Raw genomic sequence first — 8,076 nt, 5'->3', positions numbered from 1 at the left:
TTCCGATTCAAAATTTTAGTTCATTACAAAACCTCGCTAAGATAAGTATTTATTTATATTTAAGATCTTTAAATTGTAAATTTTAATATTTTATAAGTCTTTGGTGTAATAATATTTTCCTTATGTAAATATCATTGTTTATGTGATGATCTAATTATCGTAATTTTCTATATTATTAGATATTAAATTTAAGTTTATTCGTAAGATACTACTTAGCGATAGATTTGTTGTTTGATAGCAAGTATACGAGGTGTCTAAAGTTAGGCTTTTGTATATACATGTATTAATAGTATTTCTTATAATTAAAATTAGATAAACTTTGATAAACTTAGATATGTTTCGACTAAAGATTGGTCCAGGCCATGTCTAACTTAATAGCATAACTTAGTTATTGTTTTTAAATTGATATTCGTTAGTTATTCCATTGATAATTATATTTATAGTATTTATAGTATTTATTCGATACTATATAACTACGAATGATTATTTTTATAAGTATTTTAGATAAGATTTCCGAAGTTCGTTTAAGTTGTTTGTTTGTATTTTTGAAATTAGCTATTTCATCTTTAAATATGAAAAATTAATTTTAGGTCTTTATTATATGTGCATATATATTTATTTATAGAGATTATTTAGATCTTAATATAATATTTATATACATTTATATATTTTCATTGATAATTTATATATATTAGTCATTTTAAATATTTATGTAATTAGATATAGATTAATACCGATATTAGATTATTGGTGGGTTTCCTACTTATAAATTAAAATTAATATTTAACATTATAATCGATTTTGATATAATCATAATTGTTAAGTTTTAAGTTTCTAGTTTGATAATAGAGTTTATTATAAGTAAAATAATTATATTATTTATATCTTAAAAATATTGTTTAAATATTTCTGATTATTTTAAAAATATTTCAATTAACCTAAAGATTGACTGTAACCATAACTCGAATTATTAATTGAATTTAAATTATTGTTATTCGAATTGGTACAGCCATGAAACGATCGTAGTGTTTTACTCTTTATCTTTTATTAAACTTTTAATACTTTAGATATATTAAAAAAAAAAATTAATTAATTAATAAATAAAATAATATATAAATATAAAAATATACATATATATATATATATTTGTATGTATATATAAAATTTATAAGTTTAAATTATTTAAATAATTTTTTATTTTTAACTTTTAAATTAATTTTATGTATTGATTTGCCTTATAGTGGTTTTATCTCTAATTTAATATAATATATATATATATATATATAATGTACTGTTCCGTTATGGTAAGGTCAACAATTACTGCATCTGGTGAGAGATAAATGCTATTTAATCGACACGCTTTTATGCGTATCACGACAATTACCCTCCATAAGACAAATCCCCCCCGACGACAACTACCCGCTAGAACAATACCCCCTCTCGGGTAATTACCCTCTCTCCAATATACTAAGAAGTTTTAAATCATCATCTGTTGTCTTCAGGCATAATTGTCCTGGGGGCGGGGGTGTTATTGTCCATGGGGTTAATGTCCTAGACTCGTTTTAATGTGCTACTAATAGTTTTATATGTTGAGAAATGCCTCAAACATATTTATCAGGCACAAACCACATACCATAATATATGCACACACATACGTACAATCATTTGTACACACATCCAACAGTGTATGTGTGTATAGATGTGTACGTGTATATGTGCATATAAATGCATATTATCGAAGGTGTTGCGATCTCACGACGGAGAGTTCAAAACTCAAAAGCGTGACATGGGGGCACTGGGTGTTTATAGGGGTCTGAATTTTTCTTAGGAATAAAATATTTAAATCACGTACAATATTTACATTTTAAACACTTTTAACAAAAAAACAAAAAGTACAAAACAAAGATCTTTATCAGGTAATGCATACATATATACATGTATGCTTGAATACATGCAGGCACACATACATACATTTATATATGCTTGCGTGCATACTTGTATGCATACATACATACATACATACATACATACATACATACATACATACATACACACACATACATACATACATACATACATACATACATACATACATACATGCATGCATGCATGCATACATACATACATGCATACATACATAATACATACATACATATATGCTTACATACATGCATGCACACATATACATATACATACATGTATGCGTGCATACATGCATGTACACATACATACATACATACATACATGTATGCGTACATACATGCATGCACACATACATACATATATACATACATACACACACATACATATAACACGTGAGTAATATTTGTTGTTTTTTTTTGTTTGTTTTAGTAATTTCTCTCAAAAAGTTTTCATAAGCCACACAGTCCGAGTAATTATCTAAAACGTGACACTGCCTAGCTGAGATAGCATAATAAATAACGGATAATAAACCTTTCTGTACAAAATTAATTTTCCTGATTAATAATTATCTGAATAAAGTGGTGGTCTATTGCCAACTTATTTTGGCAGTCCCAAGATGGAAAAATGCTACTGCTATTCAGCCCCAAGAAATACAGTTTCTAGATGGCTACGTGACACAAGCATTCTGTGTCCTTAAGTTCAAACAGGGGAGATAAGCACCTCTACTCAACAATGCCAGCAACCAGAGACTAGTTTCAGGGTAATTGTCCTTCATCAGTCTGGAGTAGCTTGGCCTTGCTAGCTTTTGGTGTTAAAACCCGATGTTGAAAACTTGTAAATGATGGAGAGAATCTTGTAAAATGCGATTCGGTGAAATGGAGTGCTGACCTATAACAAGTTGAAATCAGAACTTAAATAGCTGCAACTAAATGCCCCACGGGACATGTTGCCGTTTGTCCAACGTTCCTATCGATTACTCTAATCGATCTCCTTCAAGGCTTTCCAGTAACAGTAGTTCACAGCACAGACGTAAGGCTTTGATTTTTGTTTTTCTCAAGGGCATAAGCGGCATAACATAACGCAGAGATTCTTAGTAATATTAAAGTGAGAACTTTTGCTCGTCATACAACCCTGCTTAATTGCCCCTATTCCCATTCCCCACCACCTCTTCTATCAAATTAGGGTTGGTTTTAATACGGAAGAAATATGACCTGTCATGTTTACAGTTTGGGAGGGGATTAGAAAATCTTCGTATTTATCAGCAGGGAACGTCCGCTGCATGACTACTTAGTCAGCACGCACGTAACCCCATACATACACACGCATACATGCATGCATACATACATACATACATACATACATACATACATACATACATACATACAGAAACACATACATATATATATATACATACGCATACACGCATACATACATACATACATACATACATACATACATACATACATACATACATATATACATACATACATACATACATACATACAGAAACACATACATATATATATATATATATATATATATACACATACGCATACACGCATACATACATACATACATACATACAGAAACACACACATATATATATATATATATATATATATATATATATACATACGCATACACACGCATACATGCATGCATACATACATACATACATACATAAATACATACATACATACATATATACATACATACACACATACATAACATACATACATACATACATACAGAAACACACACACACATATATATATATATATATATATATACACATACGCATACACGCATACATACATATATAACATTCCTACATACATACGCACATACATACATAACATACATGTATGCATGCATACATACATAAATACATAACATACATACACAACATATACATAACACACATACATAACATACATATATAACACATACACACGCACATACACATACATAACATAACATACATACATACATGCCTGTGTAAATATATTTCTTTTACATATTTGTTTTATTGCAAAACAAATTTACGGAACATTACTGAACATGACTGAAACATCAGTAATCTCTCTCTCTCTCTCTCTCTCTCTCTCTCTCTCTCTCTCTCTCCTTTTCCCGTATTTACTTTATATTAATTCAATATCTGTCTCTGTCTGTCTGTCTGTCTGTCTCTCTCTCTCTCTATCTATCTATCGCTAAGTCACTCCTCTCTCTCTCTATCAATTACTCAGTCTTTGTAACGAATTTTATAGTTTATAGTTACACACACACACACACACACACACACACACACACACAAGATGACCCCACAGCAAAAAAAAAAAAGAATGTTTACATATATAGAATGATAAAAAAAGTCAGAGTTTATTAAAATACATTTCATTTTGAAGACTCAATATAATCTGCCGACAAAAATAAGTTGTTTTATGAATGCCAGTTTTCAAATTGATGATCTTACTGGTTTGGACACTTCTGGTAACGTGAAGCAAAGGAGTTGTTAACATCAAGAAACATTTTGTTCGGTATTTGAACGCGTTCTCATTCAATGGCTGCCCTCAGTTTGTCGACTGTTGCAGGTTTTCTACCGTGTTCTTCAACTTTTAAGTATTCCCATAAGAAAAAGTTTAATGGCGTGAGGTCCGGTGAACGCGGAGTGTTGTACTGAACTTCTTCGTTCAAGCTCCCCATTTGACAAAATCTCGTCCATTTCATTACTTTAGAAGTGTGTCTTGCTGGAAATAAAACTCTACATATTCAAAGTTTTCTCGAACCAATCTGAGTACTGTCAAAAAAGAAGGGTCCAATTAATCCTTTTGATGATAAGCCACACGGATGATTCACCTCTATGATTCTCAAGAATCCTGTAGGTGCAGAAGGGGAGCTTCAGTGAGCTTATTGATTTAAACGTAACATGATCAATCCAAACGCTCGTTATTAGAATGTGTGCATCTTCTACATATTTTGCCAAGTAAACCTGCGCAAGACTCTACTCTACGATCCGGGTCAGCTTCATTGAGATCGTAAGCTAGTTTTTGGAATGTAACTTATCGAATGATAGCGCTTCAGAATGCGACTATGCTTGATTTTGGAATTCTTGCCTGACAACTCATGTCTGAGTCCTTGAGTTTGTGTTCTCTACAATAGTCTCACGCCGACCAAAGCCTTGTGAGTGGATTTTGCAGACGAAAGATGGAAGAAGACCATTGTGTGTGTGTGTGTGTGTGTGTGTATAACATATAGTATATATATATATCAGTATGTATGTATTATGCATGTGCGCGTGTGTGTGTGAGAGTGCGTGTGTGTGTGTGAGAGTGCGCGTGTGTGTGTGTATTCTTGCCTTGACATCGTGCGATGGTTGACAGCGAGTGTAACTGTCATAGAAGCAATGTTTGTTTCCAGTCTTCCATGAAAAACATATCTGACTAATGGTGAAATAATGTATTTTTTGGAAGCGGGTGAAAGTTGGCAATAGGAAGGGTACCCGGCCATAGAAAATCTGCTTAAAAAATTCTGTCTGATCCATGCAAGCATTGAAGAGTAAACGTTAAGTAATGATGATGATAATGATGATGCATACATACATAGATACATACATACATACATACATACATACATACATACATACATACATACATACATACATACATACATACTTTCATACATACATACATACATACATACATACATACATACATACATACTTACATACATACATACATACATACATACATAAATGCACACAAACACAGACATGCGTTTTTACATTTCACTCAGGTTTTAACTACTGAAGTATGCCTATACTGGAACATCTGTGTGTGTGTGTATGTGTGTGAGTGTGTGTGTGTGTGTGTGTGTGTGTGTCTGTCTGTCTGTCTGTATGTCTGTGTATTATGTGGAAATACGTATGTATGTATGTATGTATGTATATATATATATAAATATAGCAAATAAGTAACAAGGATGTCAAGGTATTAATGCAATACGACCGTTTCAAGCGGCTCTATTTAATCGACCAATACAAGCATTACATCAATTTAAAATATAGATTTTCAACAGACAAGATACTCTATGATTTTTAGCAAATATTTCTTCAGAGATAGAGAATGAAAAAATCCCATGCTTCTATTATTGTAGCAGAATAAACTTAAGAAAATCAATATTTTTGCAACTGAAGATGGCGGTGTATTTCAAATATATACATACATACATACATATATATATATATATATAATATATATATATATATAATATATATATATATATATATATAATATATATATATATATATATATACACACACACATATACATACATACATAAATACATACATACATACATACATGCATACATACATACATACATACATACATACATACATATATATATATATATATATATTATATATATATAGCAATTGACACAATTTCTTCGGACGCAGATCCATGGTCTCTCGAGACGACGGATGCCTGCAAGAGACTAATAGATACATATACATGCATACATATCGATTTTTCTGATTATTCGATTTGAAAACTGATTTCTATTCGTTCCACACATGACTCTTCTCGACATGTGTAGTGGTAATTTGTAAATCACATCGTAATAATTAAATTTATACGATTTTATTATACCAATATCGACATTTAATAATGGTGTTAATCCATACATGTGCTGTCGGGAGGATATACTTGATTGCATCGATCTCTGTACACGACATGCTTTATATTTATTATATATGTATGTTATTATGTAGTTTTATTTCTAGATTTCTCGCCAATGGAGAAAGAGTCAGTTTCTAACCAACGCCCACGGCTCCTTTATTGGAATTTCAACAACATCAATAGGGTAATTATGTATGCGTGTATATAAATGTGAGTATTTGCAGTCACTACATGTTTTGTTTTATGCATGTATACTCAAACATATTTGCATGTAAAGACATGTATATAAATGCTAGATTTTTGGAAAGTTTTGCGTATTATGACAGTTCCACTGATGTATGTATGTATATACGTACATACACACAAACATACATACATACATACATATAATATATATATATATATATATATATATATATATAGATGTATATATATCACAAAATTGTCCGACAAACGAGAACGTGTAACGCTGAGTAACAACTTTTGTTATATTTCTGCTGCTTTTCAATAAAGCATATTACTCTACCTCTGGTATTTGAGTACTCTTTTTTCCACCTTGTTTCACATTAGGTGCTTACTCTGGTATATATATATATATGAATAATATTTTGTCTAATGACTAATTCGTCCTTTGTGCTGGGCCACTGGTAGTAATCTATATTATTACCCTTTTTTGACTATATTCACATATTACTTGATAGATTTATTCGTAAAATTTTTTCCCGGCATGCCCTATATCACCGGGTAGATTTTGCGTCTGCGTAGAGATTTGAAAAGTTAAGATCTGCAAGTTGTTTAGATCAACACATGGTCTAACACGCTGCGCATCTCGATTTAACTCAGGATTCTCGCTGATGAAACCGGCCTTAGCAAACATATTCTGTCTGTTTGCTAGAAAGAGGTAGAAACTGATCAGTCCGGGATGTATCGTTAATGGTAAATGTTTTTGATTTTCACTCTCGATAAGTTTATCCCTTTTTTTGTGTCCCTAGCACTTGGCATCCTTATCTAGGAGCCCTTAATTATATTTCTATATGAATAATATTTTGTCTAATGACTAATTCGTCCTTTGTGCTGGGCCACTGGTAGTACTCTATATTATTACCCTTTTTTGACTATATATATATATATATATATATTATATATATATATACATATATATACATATATATATATATATATATATATATACATATATATATATATATATATATATATATATATATATATATATGTGTGTGTGTGTGTGTGTGTGTGGGTGTGTGGTGTGTGGGTGGGTGGGTGTATGTGTGAAATACTGTGAAAATGTAATAATTCGTTTTCAGAGAATAAATGTTTCCGTATCATAGTTTGTGAAAATATCCTGATGCACGTATTCATAAGGTAAGTTTCACATAGAACACAAATATAAAGGAGAGAAGTGAAAAAAAAAAGGGGTCACATGTTTGTTCGTGTCTTTTGTACAGAAAAATGC

General features: G+C 31.1%; 1 long non-coding RNA gene across 1 annotated transcript in view; it reads right to left on the bottom strand.

The window, feature by feature from the left end:
* LOC118766603 overlaps positions 1-7,570 on the bottom strand; it is a 15,976-nt gene extending 8,406 nt beyond the window's left edge. The window contains exons 1-2 of the long non-coding RNA XR_005002543.1: positions 7,410-7,570; positions 1,420-1,422 (exon numbers count right to left, since the gene is read on the bottom strand). This is a non-coding gene — a long non-coding RNA (uncharacterized LOC118766603). The remainder of the gene's footprint in view (positions 1-1,419; positions 1,423-7,409) is intronic.
* Positions 7,571-8,076: the final 506 nt, after the last annotated feature.

This window comes from Octopus sinensis, linkage group LG16 (assembly GCF_006345805.1).
Source record: "Octopus sinensis linkage group LG16, ASM634580v1, whole genome shotgun sequence".
NCBI classification, from domain to species: domain Eukaryota; kingdom Metazoa; phylum Mollusca; class Cephalopoda; order Octopoda; family Octopodidae; genus Octopus; species Octopus sinensis.
The sequence above is the reverse complement of the archived record's forward strand: the minus strand, read 5'-3'. Positions and strand labels throughout refer to the sequence as shown.